Source organism: Suricata suricatta, chromosome 13 (genome assembly GCF_006229205.1).
Source record: "Suricata suricatta isolate VVHF042 chromosome 13, meerkat_22Aug2017_6uvM2_HiC, whole genome shotgun sequence".
In the NCBI taxonomy this organism is placed as follows: Eukaryota; Metazoa; Chordata; class Mammalia; order Carnivora; family Herpestidae; genus Suricata; species Suricata suricatta.
In genome coordinates this window covers 24,526,721-24,547,993 of record NC_043712.1, presented here as the reverse complement: position 1 = coordinate 24,547,993, position 21,273 = coordinate 24,526,721, and the positions used below count along the sequence as shown (strand labels likewise).

The 21,273-nt window shown below is 45.1% G+C and overlaps 1 long non-coding RNA gene across 1 annotated transcript in view; it reads left to right on the top strand.

The window, feature by feature from the left end:
* LOC115276763 overlaps nt 1–20,069 on the top strand; it is a 29,916-nt gene extending 9,847 nt beyond the window's left edge. Inside the window, exons 2-4 of the long non-coding RNA XR_003902080.1 lie at nt 17,425–17,614; nt 18,812–18,960; nt 19,729–20,069. This is a non-coding gene — a long non-coding RNA (uncharacterized LOC115276763). The remainder of the gene's footprint in view (nt 1–17,424; nt 17,615–18,811; nt 18,961–19,728) is intronic.
* The last annotated feature ends 1,204 nt before the right edge of the window (nt 20,070–21,273 follow it).

Here is a 21,273-nt window from a genome sequence, read left to right as displayed (position 1 = left end):
GGAAGGACGTTCCAGTTTAGGGAGCAAGTGCAATGGCACAAAGAAATTAAAACGCTTGGCTTGTTTGGAGAATGTCAAGCTGTCGGGGGTTGAGAGAAAAAGATTCTAATAAGGCTTCTATGAAAGAGGCTGGATTTGTTGCTTGGACATTTTCTAGCTCTTCTGAGACAACTTTTTGTTGAGTTAAGCGAAAATGAATGAGGATCAGATGGTCCACATTTCTCTTGAATGCACACGGGTTTAAACGAAGGGAAAAAAGAACTTGACAGAATGTGTCTTGGCTCTTGCCAAACCGAAAGTATTTGAAAAATCGCACAAGACACATCTCGAACCCAAACACACGCCTGGATTCTCCCACTCCTAATTACAGCTGCAGCCGTTTAATAAAGTGAATTGTGTACAGGAAAATGGGGTCTGAATGGAGGAGCCCATTAATAGGGTGACTGATGCAGGGCGGCTAGCCCAGGTTGCCCTCGAAGAGAGCGTGCACATCTCATGCCCTTGTAGGAAAAGAAAATGGACCAATGGACAGTCGCTAACTGGACTATTGACGCAGCTCTTGTGTAGAACAATTAAAACCCCATATTATTTAACTTTATTGTATCATGTGTGGAAAGAACTCTGCATCTCTTGTTTCTCTCCCTCTTCTGTCTCTCAGTCTTACATTTCAGCGTGTAAAGAATGAAAAGAAAAGGAATATGTTTTGCATCAGTCTCTATTCACATGAGTGGAGACCAAATGAGAGATGGCGGAAATAGAACGAGGTCTCTAACGTACTACTTATTATGATTCTAAATTCTTGGCTTGGGGATCATGGACATTTCAAGAATGGAAGGAATCTGAGGCTCAAAGAAGTTAACGGATTTTGTCCATGCTCCACAGTTGGTTGGTTGTAAGTAAGACTTCAGACTCAGACCTGGGTCTCTGGTGCCTGTCCTTTTTTAGCTCGCACACTTGTGGTAGGCTCAGAAACTGGGAATACAAGTGGATTCTCTTGAGGCACCTGGTGGCTTGTCAGTTAAGTGTCTGCCTTCAGCTCAGGTCATGGTCTCATGGTTCTTGGAACTGGGCTGTGTTGACAGCTCAGAGCCTGCTTCGGATCCTCTGTCCACCTCTCTCTGCCCCCCTCTCAAAAATAAATATTAAAAATATCTTTAAAAGTAGATTCTCTCACATATTCCTCCCGCCCTTCCTTCTTCCCTTCCTTCTCTCCTTCTTCCCTTCCTCCATTCCCTCCCTCCTTCCTTCCTAAACAGACGTTTCTTGGATGATCAGGGATGGCTCAATGATCGTTAAAGTATATTCACACTTGGTGTGGAGAGACTGCAGTGTAACTGTGCTATTGTAGAGTTTTGAAATAAAATGAGAAACAATAAGAGTGTGTGTGTGTGTGTGTGTGTGTGTGTGTCAAGGTGGAGTGGGGTATAGGAGAACAGAGGAGGAGGGCTTCACGGAAGAGGAGGAAGCATCAAACAAGCCTTAAGGCCCTACAGAGAATCTACTGGATGGACCTGTGAGGAGGTGTAGGTGTAGGTGTAGGGTGTGTGGCAGGTGTGGATAGATGGGTGAGCGGTTGGGATTGAGGGTGCTGAGGCTTAGTGAGACCAGGGCTGGGTTTGGGCTGGGGGTGGTAGTGGTGTTGGCAGTAGATGAGGGAGAAGTGGGCAGGGGTCAGATCCCCAAGGGTCTTAAGTTCCATGTGAACCGAGGTGGCTGGGCTTCATGGTGTGGTCACAGTCATGCCTGCTCAAATCCAACCTCCTGAAACGAGGGTTCACGGAGAGACGTCTAGCTTCTGTTTTCATGTGTTGTGTTGTGTGTGTGTGTGTGTGTGTGTGTGTGCGCGCGTGCGCGCACATGCACACCTGTTACATTGTTAAGGTCTTTAATACCATCAGAATGGCATGCTTTTTTTGCTATGCACTTAGGATTCATGCACTTTTCTGTATGTAGGTTACACCTCAACACTAAAGGGGAAAAAATGACATCTCAGGCAGAGTCCTTGTCAGCCTTTGAAACCACAAACTGAGCTCATTAAAGCAAAGGTCATGGTAAAGCAAATGGAATCCCTAGAATTACCTTTCTTGAACAAGAAAATCAGACGGTGTGACTCAAAGCAAATCTTGGGAAGACCAGTAGGATTCTCTGGGAAAAAGACTTTCTACCTGGATATACAGGGATTCCTCATTCCTGATCTTGGTAACACTGTCACCTCTGGCCACTTAGTCCAAAAACTTGGGAGTTCCCCTTGACTACTCTCTCTCTCTTACCCTTCTTCTTCTTCTTCTTTTTAAATGTTTATTTATTTATTTTGAAATAGAAAGAGAGAGAAAGAGGGACAGAAAGAGAGGCAGAGAGAGAATCCCAAGCAAGCTCGTTCGGCCAGCATGGAGCCTGACATGAGGCTTGAACCCACGAACCGTGAGATCATGACCTGAGCTGAAACCAAGAGTTGGAGGTTTAACGGACTGAGCCACCCAGGTGCCCTTCTCCCCTACCCTTCTTCTATAGCCTCCCATCCTACTAACCTTACCTCTAAGTGTTTCTGTAATATATCACTTTCTCTCAAGCCCTAGGTTCCCTGATCCAGTTTTTGGTCTCCTTTCTCTCTCTCACTCTTCCACTTCAAAAAAAGAACACAACCAAAATAATTCATCTTTTTTTTTCTTATTCTACCAATTTATAGTTGGCTGTATCATGATTTCCGGAATTATTGCAATCGCTCCCTAAATGGCCTCAGTGCCTCCACTCTTAGTCCCTGGGACCCTTCTCACACTCCCGCCAGAGTGACTATTTCAGTGTGAGAATAACCCGCCACTGCCCATCCTTCCCTCTCCCACAGAGCAGTGCTCAGCTCTGACCAGACCCACCATCCCTTAGGCCTCCATGAACTCCACGTCTTGTAGCTTTCAGCCTCAAACTTTATCCTGACCACAATGACAGCCTGTAGCTTCCAGAAAAAGGTAAGCTGCTTTTCATTTGCTTGGCTGTGTATGTGTGTGTTTTTGCTTTTTTGCTTTGTTTTTGTAGCTTGCTTTTGCTTTTTCTTGATTTTGCTTCTGTGACTTTGCCCATAATGCAATGGGGAGGCTCTTCCCATCCTTCACTTACTGTACCAAGGGGGCTCTCCAAAGAAGAGCTCCCTTTGAATCAGCTCTTGACCTTCAGCACCTGTCACAAAATCTGGCACAGGAGATGTTTACTGGATAAGCGTATTCTTGACTCATGAGCATAGGTCAAGATGCCCATTCTCTTACTCAGTCACTAGTAGGTTCGTCTGCACAATCTCATTTGATCTTCGAAGTCCATAGACAGGGTCCCATTCATATGATATTCAATATTGTAGCAGTTGGTAAATAAACAGCAACTGTCCTGACTGCTCCTTACCACTCTGGTTCCTCCCCTGGAATCCCTTCCTGTGATCCAGCAACTAAAGCGTTAACTCAGCCACTGTGGGGGGCCCTGCTCCAAGGGTTGCTAAATGGTGGTGGTGCACTGTCACACTTCCCTGTCTCCCGGGGGAGGTCTCCAGGCCCCCTTTCACCCAGGAAGCCCCAGCAGGCTCACGCTGCCCCTGCCTGTGGACCCAGGGCTCTTCCCAGGACGCAGTGAACCCTCCTCCTCCTCCGTCTTGTAAATGATGGCAGGTATCTGGACTGGCAGAACCCACTTGAGTTTGGCAAACTCCTTTGTGCACAGAGTAAGGCTCAGGATAGCCAAGTGAGTGTTGCAAATTCAAGATCGGCCCACTTGGATTTAGTTCAGCTCATTCAAACAACATTACATTCACACAGAGGCACAGTGGGTCATTTCTGGCCTGAATGCATCATTATTTCCTTTAGGTTATAACCGTTTCCCTGTCTCTCACTATCCAAAAAATAGTCCCCATTTCCAGCTCACACTTAACCGAGAGAACGTAGGAGACAGAGCACAGAGCACAATAATCGTTGCTGTTTCCGGACGTGGGATCAAAATGTACACATAACGAAAACCATATTCCACGTGCTAAGGTCTTGTGCTCCGAAGCCCATCATTCAGCGGGACGCTGCTAAACATGTGGGGATTTGAAGAACTTCAAGTCCACCTCCCATCTGCCTTGCAGCCCTCTCATTCCGGACCTCCTCCCGGCCCCCCGGACTGTCCCCCTGCCTCCAGGCCCTCCCTGAATGGCCTTCTGTAGCATGGCCTTGGTGCCAGCCTGTCCTTCTGGAAGCCTTGAGCCCAGTGAGAAGTCCAGGGCAATGCAGAAATGACCACTCTCACTCCAGACTGGCCTGGAGCACTCATAACCCGAAGGCAAGCCCATAAACATTGACGAATAGGCACTGTGTGCCAGGCACTAGTCTGTGAGACAGGGACTGTTTGTGTTATCCTGAAGTTAGCACAGTGTTTTGTTGTTGTTGTGTTCTTGTTGGTTTTCATATTTTAACATCTTTTAAACTGGGATAGGCATTGCCATCAATGGCTTTTACAATTGCTACTGGACAGGCGCTAGTCATGGTATGTTAATAACTTAATCAATTGATTTTATACATAAATAGGTATAATATGCACAAGAGTGACATGATATCAAAACCTATTTCTTTTTTTAAAGGTTTATTTATTTTGAGAGAGAGAGGGAGAGAGGGGGCGGGGCAGAGAGAGAGAGAGAGAGAGAGAATCCCAAGTAGGCTCTGAGCTGTCAGCCCAGATCCCGATGTGGCCCTCAAACCCTCAAATCTGTGAGATCATGACCTGAGTCAAAATCAAGAGCCCGACGCTCAACTAACTGAGCCACCCAGGCGCCCCTCAAAATACATTTCTAAGTAAGTTCCGAAGAGCTCTTTCACTAAGTATGAAATATAAATTTCCACTGATATGAAGGCAATGTGTCATGATGTAGTTGGCAACATTTTTTATTTCTTAGTGGTACCCAAAATAATGGTAACACTAAAAATTCACTGGGGGCCCCTGCCTGACTCAGTCAGTGGAGTGCACAAGTCTTGATCTCAGGGTTGTAAGTTCGAACCCCACGGTGGATACAGAGATTACTAAAAAATAAAATCTTAGGAGCACCTGACTGGCTCTGTTGGAGGAGCCTGTGACTCTTGATCTCAGCGTCCTCAGTTCAAGCCCCATGTTGGGTGTAGAGATTATTTCAATAAATAAAACTTAAAAAATAAATAGAATCTTAAAAACATATGCAAACAAATAAAAATTTGTTGGCAGACTCAATTTGATGAAATATGGTGTTTAAGACGATCCTTTGTCCTCAGGGAGCCCGTGTTTTAGTAGGGGAAAAAACCAAAGTCATTGGATAGCAGTCAGTGCTGTGACAGAGGAAAGCATAGGGTGCTGTGGGCAGACAGGTGAGAACTGATGAGGCAGAAAGAGGATTTAAAGGGAAGGTGGCCTTGGAAGTTGAACTTCAAGGATGGTTGGCAGTTCATCAGGTAGAGAAGAAAGGCATTCTAACCGCAGGGAGATGTGCAGAGGCAAGGATGTGCATCCCATTGGGGGAAGGCTGCATATTCGGTTTATAGGTCAGGGCTAGAGAGTGAGGGCTCCGAGGTGCCCACTAAAGGAGTTCGGTTTCATTCAGGAGAGAGACATGATCAAAGCTTCCTTTTAGAATAGCATCTGTTCGCTGCGTGCCAGTAGGGCGTGGGGATAAGAGCAGGGAGGCTGGGGAGGCCCAGCTGGGAGGGGTTCCACAAGGAAGCAGGAGGGTCCACGTGAGGAAAGGAAGGGTGAAATGGGAAGCCAAGAGTCTTGCTGGCTTTTGGACCCTCCAGCCACACTTGGAGTTTGGAAGTATCATGCCCATTTTACAGTAGAGTAAACCGAGGCTGGATGAGGCACAGTGGTTTGGAGTGGTGAAATCAGAATAGTACCAAGGGAAGTGTTGACTATTGAGTGGTCTCACAAAGTGGCCTAATTGTGGAGAGGACACTGTGGCCTGGGGGTCTGGCCCATGGTCATGGCAGATTTAGAGACTGGATTAGGCCCTCTATTTAGGGCTACTAGAATCACATTTTCCCAGTTCTGGGGTGTGGAATACTTACGTTGTATTATATCATACTGGTTTATACCAGGCCACGCCACGCCACGCCATGCCATATTATAGATCGACTTACGGGGAAAAGTAGAAACGTCACAGTAAGGACAAAATCCTCGTTGCTAGCATTCTCTCCCTCTGGAAGACCTGTCCATGGGCAGGCAGGGTGTGACTAGGTTACCTCCCAGGTCTAACATTCAAGCAGGAGGCATCAGCCCCCACCAGCCTGGTGCACCCATCCTGCCTGCAGGAGGGGAAGGCTCAAAATCCACTGGTGCAGACCTGTCCACAAACAGCACTGGGATCTCCCTTTGAGTCTCATCAAATCTTCACCGTGGTCTGCAAGGCACTAGAGACTAGCTCCCTGCTTCGTTTCTGACCCCACCCCCTACCTGCAGACTCCCTGCCAAGCAAAGACGCCCTGTATTCCTCCAAATTCCCATATGTTCTGCCACTTCCCTTCTTTTGCATATGCAATTTCCTCTCCCTAGGACAGTCTTCCCCAGGCATCCAAATGGCAGATTCTCCCCATTTCACATCTTCGCTCAACTTCTTGGCACAAGAGGCCTTTAAAATATTGCATTCACCACCTCCCACACCTGGACATCTCCATTCCTCTTGCTGACTTTATTTTCTCCACATCACTTGTCATCATCTGACATATTTATTTTTCTTAGTTTATTATTATTATTTTTTAATTGCCTGACTCCTTACCTGAAATACAAGCTACGTAAGAGCAGGACTCCTGTCTGTTTGGTTCACGGAGTGTAGTCCTACCTAAGACAGCTCCTGGCATTTGGTAAAGGGTTTAGTAACTGTTAAATGAATGAATCAATCTGCTCTTTTGGTAAATCCTAGGCTGACACTCCTTTCCTTCTTGCCCCCAGCCACTTCTGTTGGGCACATTCCTTCTTTAGATTATCTTTATCCTGAATCAAATTTAGCTTTGCTCTGGAATAGCTACCCCATCAGATTTTGGTTTTGCATATCTTGTCCCTAAAGCTTCAGGGCATCTTACTCTTACTTCTGACTCCAGCCCTGGGACTGGTCTGGGTGAACCGAAAGGCTTGTTGGAATCAGGCCCCCTGATACCCATGCAGCCCCCCCTGCCTAGGGCCCTGGAAGAGGGTAAGAAAAGGTCAAGATAGATTTGAGAGTTTTAGAAAGAAAGGGGGAGGGTGGGTAAAAAGAGGAAGCAGGGCCACTGTTTGAGTTAGAAATTCAGGAGCAGGTCATTGGAGGGTATGAGGGAGTGTCCAGTCTATGACATTCATTTGTTAAGGTCAAAGCACGCTTCACAGACGTGATTTCCAGTGGAAAAGCTTGGTCTGTGAGGGCAGGAAGGGTTGAGACCCGTCGGCTTATCAGTCTTATTGGAAGGGGCTTCGCCAGTGAGGGTCAGGGATATGCACCCAGATAGATGGCCACACCCAGGTTGCAGGCCTCCCCACAGGGAAGGGACCCACTGCCTCCAGAAAACCTTCTGCCCTCCGGGCTGGAGAAAGGCCAGTCTGAGACCCCTACAGCCACCCATGAAATGAGATCTCTTAACACGTGGTTCAGGAACTGCTGGTTTATCCGTCTGTGTCTCTTCGACTAGACAGGGAGATTCCCGGAGCGAGAAAGCTCCTGTTTGCATCCCCACCTCCCTTTTTAAAAGAATTTTGGTTTTAGGGGCATCTGGGTGGCTTAGTCGGTTAAGCATCTGACTTCAGCTCAAGTCATGATCTCACAGTTCTTGAGTTTGAGCCCCAGATCAGGCTCTGTGCTGAGAGTTCAGAGCCCGGAGCCTGCTTCGGATTCTCTCTCTGCTCCACCCTCCCCACTGGTGCTCTCTCTCTCTTTCTGTCAAAAAAAAAAAAAAGAAAAAAGAAAAAAGGAAAAAAAAAAGAGACGGGGAGGGGAGGGGAAGGGAGGGGAGGGGGAGAGGGAGGAGAAGGAGAAGGAGAAGGAGAAGGAGAAGGAGAAGGAGAAAGAGGAGAAGGAGGAGAAGGAGAAGGAGAAGGAAGGATTTTGGTTTCTCATCCCTGCCCCCACACACGCACAGCCTCTCCTGTTCTCTCCCCATCAGAGTGGTGCATTTGTAACAACTGAAGAACCCACATTGACACTTAATTATCCAAAGTGCAGAGTGCACATTACAGTTCACCCTCCTTGTTGTACCTTCTGTGAATTTAGACAAATGTATAATGCCATGTATCCACCAGTATAGCATCACAGAATACAGCCAGTGCCCTGAGGTTCCTGCTGCTCAGCCGTTTGTCCCTCTCCCCTCTCCTGACCTCTGGCAACCCCTCATCTTTTTACTGTTTCCATCCTTTGCCTTTTCCAGAATATCATGTAGTGGGAATCATGTAATATGTAGCCTTTTCTGATTGGCTTCTTATGCTTACTAATATCCATTTAAGTCTCCTCCATATCGCTTCTCCGCCTTTTGGCTAAGATCAAGTGCATTTAAGGCTCCTGCATGTCTTTTTGTGGCTTGATAGATTCATTTCTTTGTAACGTTTGAATAATATTCCATTGTCTGGAATGGAACACTTTCATAAAATTTTTTTCAAAATTGTGGTCAAATACACATAACATAAAATTTACCATTTTTAAGAATTATTAACTGCACAGTTCAGTGGTATAACGTATATTCACATTGCTGTGCAACCATCACCGCCAATCACCCCCAGAACTTTTTCAATTTCCCAGACTGAAACTCTACACCCATTAAACACTAACCCTCTATTTCCCCCTCTACCACCCCCTGGTGACCTCCACTTTCCTTTCTGTCTGAGTTTGGCCACTCTCTGTACCCTGCATGAGTGGAATCATACAATGTTTGTCCTCTCGTGGCAGGGTTATTTTAAGTAGTACAATGTCTTCAAGGTTCATTCGTGATGTAGTAGGTGCCAGAGTTTCACTCCTTTCTAAGGCTGAATGATATTCCATTGTATTTCTATACCATATTTTGTTTATCTGTCATTTACCAATGGATACTTAGGCTTTTTCCCATTTGCTGTTGAGTCATCTTGCATCCAGAATTCTGGGTAAGAGTTCAGTGAGCAGTTAATTGGTGAATGATGGCACCTTGAGAAGTCTAGGGCGGAGGAGAAGTGAAGAAAGTGCCCCCGACTTGAAGTAGTGGGTACAGTCCAAGGAAGGCTGCTACCACTTCAGAGCAGGAGGTAGCTGACGAGTGAATTTATTTATTAAAAAAAACAACAACACTTCAAGAATCTCCTGGGTGGCTTGGTCAGTTAGGTGTCTGGCACTAGGATGAAGCCTATTTAAAAAGATTTTGTTTGACTTTCTTCTTTCCTTCAGTTTATTTATTTATTTTGAGAGAGAAGAGAGGGAGGGACAAAGAAAGAGGGAGAAAGAGAATTCCAAGCAGGCTCCATGCTATCAGCGCAGAGCCCGATTCAGGGCTTGAACTCACTGACCTGAGCTGAAATCAAGAGTTGGATGCTTGACTGACCGAACCACCTGGGCGCCCCTATTTGTTTCTTTATTTAAGTAATCTCTACACCCAACTGGAGCTCAAACTCATGACCCCCAGATCGACTTACATGGTCTTCCAACAGATCCAGCCTAGTGCCCCAGATGAGTGAATTTCTTTAAAAAAATTTGTTTTTAATGTTTATTTGAGAGAGAGCACGCAGAAGTTGGGGGAGGGGCAGAGAGAGAGGGACAGGGGATCAGAAGCAGGCTCTGTGCCGACAGCAAGAGCCCCATGTGGGGCCTGAACTCACCAACTACAAGACCTAAGTTGAAGTTGGATGCTCAGCTGACTGAGCCCCCCAGACGCTCCCCAGGTGAGTGAATTTATACTGATTGTGAGAACTTGACCACTTCCTATGGGGTTCCTGTTGTCTCCTGTTTCTAGCACTTCTCAGCAGTAACATTCTCAACACTCACAGGGCCTTTGTTTGTTTTTTTTTTTTAATTTATGTCTTTTATTTGAGAGAGAGAGAGAGAGAGTGTGCAAGCAGGGGAGGGTCAGAGAGAGAGGGAGACACAGATTCTGAAACAGGCTCCAGGCTCTGAGCTAGCTGTCAGCACAGAGCCTGACGCGGAGCTCGAACCCAGGAACCGTGAGATCATGACCTGAGCCGAAGCCGGCGCTTAACCGACTGAGCCACCCAGGTACCCCTCACAGGGCCTTTGCATATGTTTTTAGGAAAGATAAGGAACCAAGGACGGTACCAGGTCTATCTACTATCAGCTCGCTTCAAAAAGAGGAAGCGTTTCAAGGTCGAGTGCAAGAATGTAGCATTTATTAAGCACTTGTGGGCCCTGGCATTGTGCTGACCCTCATCCATCTGGTTTCGCAGATTCCTAAGCCCACAGATCAGGATGATCCCTCCAGGTGCTCCCTGAAGTCCAAAGAGGGTCACAGCTGGCCCCAGGTCACACAGCTCATAGAGCCAGACTTGGGTTGTTGCCATACCCTCTGCTCTCACCTCCAAATCCACTGTTCCCAAGTGGGCTAAGCCATAGCTATGGTTTGCATTTGGAAACTATTTGCCAGATTTAGGACGAATGTCCAAGCCCTGGCCCCATGAGTCCTTTGGGTTGGTGTAAGATCCGTCAGCATGGGTACCTGGACATTATAGTCTCAGAGTGACCCAGACACCTTCTATGGCCTTTCCTCTGGGGCCCTTCAGCTCAGTCATGGTGGCCTTTGGAAGGTCTCATGGCAGACCTAGAGGCCACTGTGTCTGGGTCCTGATCCTCACTAACTGAGTACACTTTGCCTACCGTAGGAGGCCCAAGATGGCCAGCTCAGGTCATGATCTCACAGTCCGTGGGTTCAAACCCCATGTCGGGCTCTGTGCTAATAGCTCAGAGCCTGGAGCCTGCTTCCTATTCTGTGTCTCCCTCGCTCTCTGCCCCTCCCCCACTTGTGCTCTGTCTGTCTCTCAAAAATAAATAAATGTAGAAAAACAATTAAAAAAAAGGAAAAGTTCAAAGTGCTTTTCACCCACTCATTCACCGTGTTTGTTGTTTGCAGCCTCCAATCCTGTCCCTTGCTGACTTGCTAACTTCTTTCCGCCAGGACCATGTCTTTTCCTCTGTGCAGGCTAGCAGCACAAAGCATGCTCCACACTAGGCCCTTGACCTTGAGGCCATGTGGAGATTGCAAGCAGAGCACAGCGGGAAGAGACCCGGTGCTCCAGTGAAGCAGTCAGCGCACAGCTGGCTGGGGGCACAGCTCTTTGCTCTGGATTCTAGTCCTTTATTTGTAGAATGAGGAAGCTGAATTAAATGACTTCCAAAGTCCTTCCAGACATGACCAGTTTACACATAAATAGAAAGCACTAAATCCTTCAGAAAGGAATTTCTCCCATCTGTCAAGTTGGACTTCCCAGGCTCCAAAATTCCATTTCAACCGTCCTGTGTTCATTGTTGGCTTTAGAGCTTGGTTGTTGGAGTCACTGAGACCTGGGATTGAATCCTTGTCCTCAGTAATGGCGGCCACATGCAAATTACTTCCTCCTTTTCAGGAAACTCCCTTTCTTGATCTGTCTCCTGCAGATGGCAATGACCTCAGAGTTACTCCAGAGGGCGTGTTATAGGAGATAACTGTTAGAGGGCTTAGTGCTGTGCCCCTGATGGAGTCCATCACAGTAGTTATCATCTTCATTCTCCAAAAAATATGAGAAGAAAGGAAAGAAAGACACTTGTGGCTCCCCTTCTGACCACAGCTTTACATAAATAAACAGTTGTATTTACAAATAGGGTGTGTGTGTGTGTGTGTGTGTGTGTGTGTGTGTGGAGGGACTATAGCCCATCATTAATCAGTATGCTAATTTATTCTCCTAATGGTAGTCCTTAGTTCTTAGGCGTTATTGTAAGTATACCTTAAAGAATAGAGGCCTCCCAAAGCATTTGCTAGACCAATGCCTCAGTCGTTTAACTCGGATGCCTTTCCATCATTTTTGTTTTCCGCTCGCTCCTCTTCCTGCTCTGTTTCAGGCTCAGACCTACACACCCATCCAAAGGTAGGACTGGAGTTTTGTTTCACTGAGAAAAGTGGTGGCCACAATTTTCCTTAAAAATAAACTGTTAACATTATTGACCAGTAGAGATTAGTCTGTGCCAGGCACGAGGATAAGAGCCTTATATGAATTAGCTCCTTAAATCCTTCCTGATAGGCTCTGCCATAGGTGTTCCTATTATCTCCACAGGTGGGAAAACAGAGGACTAGAAATATCAAAACACTTGTTCGACATCACAAGAGCAGTATGGACGGTGAAGTCAGGATTTAAATGCAGTAATCTGATTTCAGATTCTCCAAGGTTAGCTACTGGGCTTTATTCCCTCCCCTGACGGTGGATGAATCCTGAAGACTGGGGAGAGGCAGCCAGGAGAGGGACTGGGGACTAGAAGGGGAAGACAAAGGCCATCAGTCCTTCTCCTTACCTTTCATGTGCCTGTCTTAATTCAGGCAGTCACCCTGTTCTCCTACACTGTTGAGCCTCCCGGTCCACAGCTCCAATCTGGCCACTCCAGATCATTCTGTCCTCGAAGATGGCCAAGAAGGACCTTTAGATACTGTGTCATCCAAACACACAAATGAGTAGGAGAAGTGCACACTCTTTAGTAAACTGGTGCCAACGTTTACTAAACAGGCCAGCATTCAGAAAAAAGGTTACACACACCCCCCCCCACCCCATTGGAGCTATCTCACACCGCATGTAAAATCAACTCCAAGCAATTTAAATATATATAAAGATAACATGTATATTTTTTTGTGTGTATATTATATATATTATATATATATAAAACCATTTTTATGTCAGAATGGAAAGAACTTTCCTAAGTATTTTGCAAAAGTACAGAAGTTACAACAGATGGACAAATTTTACTATATAAAGTTCATATATGTAGGGAAAAACCCATCACAAATAAAATTAAAGGGGAAAACATAAATATTGAGGAAAATATTTGCAATGTATGTAACAAGTGAATAGTTAACATCCTTGCTATACACAGCCACCTTTTAAAATTGTAAGAAAAAGTCAGTGGCTGAGTGGATAAAATGTGTGAACTGCCCAGCTATAAAAGAAGAAATAAAAATCACCAACAAGTGCATTTAAAAAATGTAGTTTCGCTGGAGATCAAAGAGATAAGTAAAACAAGATACTATTTTTCACCGACCTTGTTGATAATCAGGGCATACGTATACCTCTGGTGGAAGTATACAGTTGGTCTTTCGGAAAGACAGCTCTGCAACTTGAACCTATAGAGAAATAAAAATGAACAGGACTGAAGTTCAAGGAATTCGTTTTGAGAGCGTATTAAGGCATAGTCAGCTTCAGGTCTTTGGATGAGATAAGAATTAACGTTTTAGCTAGAGTGTGTGCCTGTTGGTTTCTCTAGCAACCTGTGAACCCAGCATGATCAGAAATGAACCTTCTTCCCAGTGGTGTGCACAGGTTCTCACTGAGGGCCAAGTAGAAAATAGTCTTCCCCTCCCACCTTTTAAAAAATGTTTCTACTTTCTTATTTAGAGAGACAGAGTGAGTGGGGGAGGGGCAGAAAGAAAGGGAACAGAGGACCCCAAGCAGCTCTGCAGGGACACCGGCAAGCCCAACAAGGCACCAGGACATCATGACCTGAGCAGAAGTCGGAAGGTCAACCAACAGCCACCCAGGTGCCCCTAGTCTAACCTTCTATCTGCCGTTTTTCTATCATTTTGTAATTCATGTGTGGGAGTTCTATGTACATTTTGTTTACAAGTCCTTTGTTAGATATATTTTTGCAAAATCTTTTCTCAGTTTGTGCTGCATTTTCAACCCTTTAATGGTATCTTCTGTCTTCTGAATAACAGTTTTTTAAGTATGTAGAAATCCAGTGGTTTTTTTTTTAATGTATATTTATTTTTGAGAGAGACAGAACGTGAGCGGGGGAGGGGCAGAGAGAGAGGGAGACACAGAATCTGAAGCAGGCTCCAGGCTCTGAGCTGTCAACACAGAGCCCAACGCAGGACTCAAACTCAGGGACTGTGAGATCATGACCTGAAGTAGGACGTTTAATGACTGAGCCACCCAGGTGCCTGAACAGTTCTTACTTTTAAAACTAGTCCAATTTATCTCATATTTTTCTTTATGGTTAATGCTTTTTATTATTTTTTAAATTTTATTTATTTATTTAATTTTAGAGAGAGACTGTGCATGAGCTGGGGAGAGGGGCAGAGGAGAGAGAGAGAGAGGGAGAGAGAGAGAGAGGGAGAGAGAGAATCTTGAGCAGGCTCCGTGCTGAGGGTAGAGGAGCCCGACATGGGGTTGAATCCCATAACCATGGGATCATGACCTGAACCAAAATTACGTCTCAGGTGCTCAACTCTCTGGCACCCCAATGATTAATACTTTTTATGCCCTGTTTCTATGAATATTTTTGTCTATGCCAAGTCATTTTTTTTTAAATTTTTTTAATGTTTTATTTATTTTTGATACAGAGAGAGACAGAGCATGAGAGGGGGAGGGGCAGAGAGAGAAGAAGACACAGAACCGGAAGCAGGCTCCAGGCTCTGAGCTGGCTGTCAGCACAGAGCCCGACGCGGGGCTTGAACCCACGAACGTGAGATCTGACCTGAGCCGAAGTCGGAGGCCCAACCGACTGAGCCACCCAGGCGCCCCAAGTCATTTTTTTCTGTGTGTGCATGTATTTTTATTTTTATTTATTTATTTTTACAAAGTCTTAACGTTTTACTTTTAACGTTTAGATCTATGATCCATCTGGCATTGATTTTAATGTGTGGTTAAATGTTTTTCATGTGTTTATCCGATTGATCTGGCACCATTTCTTGAAAACATCATTCCTTCCCCTCTGCATGGCAATCTCACCTATTTCATATTTGAAATAACCCGTATTTGTGACTCCATTTATGAATTCTCTCTTCCAATCCATTTGTCTATTGGTGTCCAAACCACACTGCCTTAGTTACTGTAGTTTTATAATCAGCAGTAGTGTGAGACCTCCAACTTGGTTCTTCAAGATTGTCTTGGGTATTTTTTGGTCTTTTTTATTTTTGTATAAATTCTTGAATCAGCCTGTCAATTTTCACAACCACCATAAAAACTGTTTGGCAGTATGCACTAAGCTGAACAATTGCATGCTTAGGTAAATACTTAAAGAAATAATCCAAGAATGTTTTTAGAAACTCTGATCATAAGAGCTCCCAATTACAAATAGCCCAAACGCCCACCCCCAGTAGAATGGTGCAATAAATAACTGCACAGAATGGAATGCTCTGTGGCCAATAAGAAGAAATGAACCAGTGCTGCACAAAATGGTGTGCGTAAATCTCACAAGCGTAGTGTTTAATACAATACGCCCAAACCTAGAGTGTGATTCCACTTGGCATTCCACTTTATACAAAGTTCAAAACCCATGCCAAGCTAACGTATAGTGTCAGAAGCAGGAAAGTCAAGTCATTTGGGGAGGAAGGATCAAAGTGCAGGCCTTTTTGGATGCTGGGTATATGCTCTTTCACTTTGTGAACGTGCAGACACAACTGTGCACCGTTTTGGATGCACATGATACTTCGGTGAAAAGTTTACTTAGAAATGAATTCAATGCAGCAATGAATATTGGAGGCTTACCATGTGTAGGGAGCTTTGTCCTGCTCAAGCTGGGGGTAAACATCAGGGCAGAAAGGAATAAACACTGCCGGGGGCTAGTTCCCAGTTTGGGGGGCTGGTAAGGATGCAGGAGCAAGCCTGTAAAACTTTACAAAGCATTGTGGGAGCAAAAGGGTGGCTCAATTAGCCTAGCCTAGGGCTTGGGGAAGTAGTTTCAGTTATTGAGTGCTAAGTAGGATTTCAACTACTGTAGTCAAGGAGCTGTTAGTGTTTTTGACGCCAGGAAATAGAAACGTATGAAACTAATGTGGTAAATTGTATTTTTAATTTGAAACAAGGTTAAAGTTTAATTTAAGGCCTGACTAATTTCCTTGGAACTCTGGTGTAGTAGGTATGTTATAATCTGGATGGTGACTGTAAAAGCTCTAAAATTTCTAATATGGAGAAAACTGATACAGGGACCCCTTTATCTTCTATTCTTGGGTACGCTGAACAAATTACTGGCCAACATCATTGGTGTGATGTGGCTTCAGCAATCAAGTTATGAAATGTCGTTATACTCAATAGAAAAACAAAAACGAGAAATCTTAAATTTCTCTGGATAGCCAGAAGTTGCCGAGGGAGCCCAAGGAGATATGGATAGGTAAGGTCCGGGGAAAACACTGCATACACTGAAGGAACCAGGGAGAGGGAGATGGAATTTTCTGTCTGATCGTTGGCAATTAGGGGGAAATCCCAAAAGACCAAACATTATGGAAGAAATTTTGTGTTGTAAGAACGTCCCCATAAATTAGACCTCTCAGTGTAATTCAGGCCTTCTGGAACATTCTAGGTTCACCAAGGGTAGTTTGAGCGCTTCCTGAGAAATATAAACCAGCTCAATCCTGGGTGAACGCCTGACAAGGTTGTACATGCAGACTGGTTCAGCAAACAGGCAACCGACTGCTATTTCAGTTACTTTGTTGCGGAGATCTCGCCCCCTGATGGAAAGGACTCTGGAGGTGGACAGATAAGGATTCCAGACCCGCCTGGGCCATTCACAGGACCTGTGACCTTGGAGTGCCCTGTCACAACTTCTCCACTGCCTCCGTTTCCTTGCCTGAAAAATGAGGATAATGACTTCTACCCTGAATCACATTCACCTTGTGAAAATGAACTCCCGTAGCACGGAGCTTGGTACATAACGTGTAATAATTATAATATTATTATTTTGACGCAATGCTTTCTGGCCGATGTCATGCTGGACCATAAACACAGCACTGAACGTCTCCTTTTCTAGGCCACTGTGTCCAGAGGTAGGGTTCACACCGTCATTCCGTTTAGACAGAATTCAGAAAAGCAGCAAAGCTAATGGATGAGGTTAGAGGTCAGGAAAGTCGTGGCCTTTGGGGAGGAGGGGTCATGGTGTAGGCCCTCTTTCACTCTGGATCTATTCTCTTTGAATATATATATTCATGAGCCGAAACCTGTGTTCACTGAGCCAGCTCTCAGCAAACAATGGGAAATTGTCAATGAGGCAGGGAGTAGCTGTTACTTACCTGTTGGGCTATCTCTGCTACTTGCCTTGAAAACTCCACGTAATGTTTTGAACTTAAAAAAAAAAAGCAGTAACCCACAATGAGAAATATATTTTTATTGATTTCAGTACACATGTGTTTATTTGAAATCAAATTTTCACAAGGTAATACTTACTATTAACTTCAGGGCACCCAGGTAGTTTATATTCTAAACTCTTCTGTTTCACTTTTTAAAATATGTTGATTGCAATCCCCTTTATTGATTTTTTTTTTTTTTACCTCTGAATAGGTCAAAACTACTAGTTTGAAAGACACTCCTGTCATCCTGTTCTTCAAATCAAAGATAAGGAAACTGAGGCACGGAGAGGGGACAACGAGTTGCTTAGGGAAAGTGGTACATGGTACAGGACTGAAGCCAGAAACATGGACCCTGAAGCTCTGGCAATTTCCACAAACCACTGCATGGAGGTGCACCCCAGGTGCATAAAAAAAAACAGGGACATTCCTAACGTGATGGGCTGTGGGTGCATTTCCCTCCCTCCCTCCCTCCGGCCTCCCTCCGCCCTCCTCCCTTTTCTTTTCTTTTTTCTTTTCCTTCCTTCCTTTCTCTCTTTCTTTCTTTTTCTTTCTTTCTCTTTCCTTCTTTCCTCCTTTCCTTCCTTCTTCCATCCTTCTTTCCTTCCTTTCCTCTCTCTCTCTCTCTCTCTCTCTCTCTCTTTCTCTTTCTTTCTTTCCCTTTCTTTTATTATAAAACAGTCCTCAGGCCCTAGGTACAACCTCTCCTGGAACAGACACATTGTTCAAAGGAGGCACTAGAATATCTTCTGGAGCTCAGAGGCCTGCCTTCACCTGCTTCCAGATGGTCTCTAGAACTGCCCAAGTTGTGGTCAGAAGAAGTAGCTGTTCTTGAGGAACTGAGTGGCTCCAGATCTTGTCCTACTTTCTGTAATCAGAAAGAGCAGTTTGTCCACCTGCCCCCAGGCCTGCCTCTGTTTGCAGAGCCATAGACAGGACGGAGAGATGTCAGACCTCACTGGGCATCTCTGTGGTGAGAGCCTGGCTGGCGAGGGCTCTTCTGCGGTGGATTTGCCTGTTGCACTTTCACCTCCGCGGGAACAGAAGGCGGGGCTTCACTTTAGCCTCCTTGGGGCTAACTCAGAGGAGGGAAACTGAGAACTGTGTGTTGTTTCGTTACTCTTTCCTCCTTTGTTTTTCCCACTGTAGTCATTCTCTGCTGGGAGATCCAAGCCCTGGAGCTTGTCCATCCTGTTGCAGGACCTGGCCCAGGAAATGTGGGCTGTGCTTTTCCCCAAGAATGTGCTTCACTTGAGCTAGATTTTGTCTTTTCTTTTTTAATGTTTATTTATTTTTTGAGAGAGACATATGAACAGGGGAGGAGCAGAGAGACAGGAGACACAATCCGAAGCAGGCTCCAGGCTCCAGGCTCCAGGCTCCAGGCTCTAGGCTCCAGGCTGTCAGCACTGACCCTGATGTGGGGCTTGAACCACAAACCGCAAGATCATGACCTGAGCCAAAGTTAGAAGCCCAACCGACTGAGCCACCCAGGCGTCCCATTGTCTTTTGTTTTTTATTCAGGGAAGGACGCGGACTATTTGGCCTTATATTCATGGCTGCACAAAAGCCCAGTCATGTAATTGACCATGTTTACCCAACAGGTTTATGCCTAAAGATGCACAAGGCTGATGTTGCTGGAGTCAAATTTACACATTTCTGCAATGGCGGGCATCTCGTGTGCCAATTATTACCTATTCCTTGGCCTTGGCTGCTGTCTGCTTTTGGCCAAAATGCCTGAAACCCTGCCCAGGTATGTGTGTGTGCACAAATCGGTCAGATGGGAGGTGGGGCACAGCCGACTGCCCCTTACTAACCCCCTCCTCATTACCAATTGGCATGTATTCATTTGTTCCTCTATCTTTTTAGAAAATATTTACTTAAATTCAAATTAGTTAACATACAGTGTAGTACTGGTTACACAGAACCCAGGGATTCATCATTTCCATACAACACTCAGTGCCCATCTCACCAAATGCCCTCCTTAATACCCAGCATCCATTTAATGCCTTCTTCCACCAATCTCCCCTCCAGCAATCCTCAGTTTTGTTACTTGAGTGCCTTGACCCTGCCCCGTTGCTGGAGATCTTGTGCCCCAAGTAAGACAGATAAGGTTCCTGATCTTATGGTGTTTATGTTCCAGAGAAAGAAAGGCACACAATAAACATGTAAACAAATGAGGTGATTGTAGATAGTGTGTAAGTATTTGAAGAAAAGGACAGAAAAAGGATAATGGACTGGAATGATTTGGGCTGGTCCCTGGGAAGAGATAACATTGACCAGAGACCTCACTTGCAAACAGGCAAGTATCTGGCTCTGGTGAAAGGAGCCTGGGGGTGTGAGAGGCAGAAGAAGGTGGCTAGCCCAATGCTGGAGGAGATGCAAGTGTGGGGAAAGCCAATTTGACCTTAAAAACGTCCTATATTCAGGGAGGTACTTCTGGGCTCCAGGAAAGGACATGGATTTTATTTCAAATTTAGGGGGAATCATTTTAACACCTTTCTCACCTTTCTTCCTGCAGGCTGCAGACTTCCGTCTCCACCTGCCTGAGACTTGGTCTTGAAGGCATCTTCAGAGCTAGCTGCTACTCCCCTTCAGGGCAACGTTTGTTTTTTCTTTATACACTGCCCCCCAAATACAATAAAACTGTATCTTTAGTGCAAGCAACATTATAACAAGAGATATATACAAGGAAAACATGTAACAAGGAAAACAGTCACCTCCCCATCTCTCCAACATCATTAGCAATACAATTCTCATCTTTCAGGGTCAAGTTCTTGCCAATATGTATACTTTTTGTGTATTTCCTAAGAGGAGAATGACCTGTGGTATGGAGCAAAATATAAATTATTTACCAGTTAATACATTCCACTGCCTTTTGTCTTCCTTTCTCTGGTACACCTACCTACTGAAACTGACATTGTTAGCCCTTGTAAACAGCCATTGTGTGAATTGTCCTAAGTGCATTACCTTGAATGTTCAACATAACAACGCTGTGAGGTAAGTGCTATTATTATTCTCTTTTTACAGAGGAAAAACTGGAGGCTCAGAAAGATGAAATAAATTGCCTAAGATTATGCAAATTGTCACCTTTAGTCACACAGTCGGGCTTTAAACCTAAAAATTCCAAAGCGACTGTGCTTTTGATCCTGATTTACACTCTCTCCCTGAGGCTCCATTAATTAGGAGACTTCACTAAACCAGATTCTTTTTAAAGAAACTTCTGCCTAGTTGGGCTGCGAAATGGACTGTCATTAGGTTTCCTTCATATGTATCTCATGTACTTACCGTAAACAATGCTGATCATTAACATGTGGACAGCGTGGTAAACAGTTAAATGTTTACCTGAGTCTTTCAAATATATGACCTTGATGCTCACACAGGTAACCCAGTGGCAAGGGCTCTCTCCATGTGCCCAGTTAAGAGAGGAGGAGGGAGAGAGGACAGGGGACTGAAGTGATCAGCCCAAGGTCATCCCCGTCTGAGACCTCTTTAGCTACCAGACCTGGAGGACAAGAATGGGCGGGGAATGGCCGGTGGCTCATGTTGTGGGTAGATAGTGAAGTTCTTTTTTCCTTGTCAGTGAATCTTCCTCTGGATATTACCATGGGGGAGGAGGTGGGGATAACCCTTCTGCAAAAAGGGTTAATGCTATTGAGTGCCTCAAGACTTGCCCACATTCTTGACTTTTGAAGCTATGCACCATTTCCTTTACCTCTAACTCCCAAAGAATCCTGTGAAGTCATGTAGGCATCTTATGTGGAAAGTGACCCAGATGGGTCAAGGCAAAAGTGGGCTGCTCGATTCATTGCAGCCGCCAGTTTTCTTTCTAGCACAAAACATCAATGCTGCCCGCGCAAACTACTGTGTTGCCCATTTGAGTAACAGTTTATGGCTCACCAAGGGCTCTCAGATCTGTTATCCCAACATTCTCAGAAAGACAGGTAGTCTTGCTGCCATTTGTGCCTATTTTATAGATGAAGAAACTGAGTCCCAGAGAGTACAAAGCTAGTAAGTGGCACTGTCGGGACTAGAGTCCAATTCTGTCTAAGATGAATCCAAATTC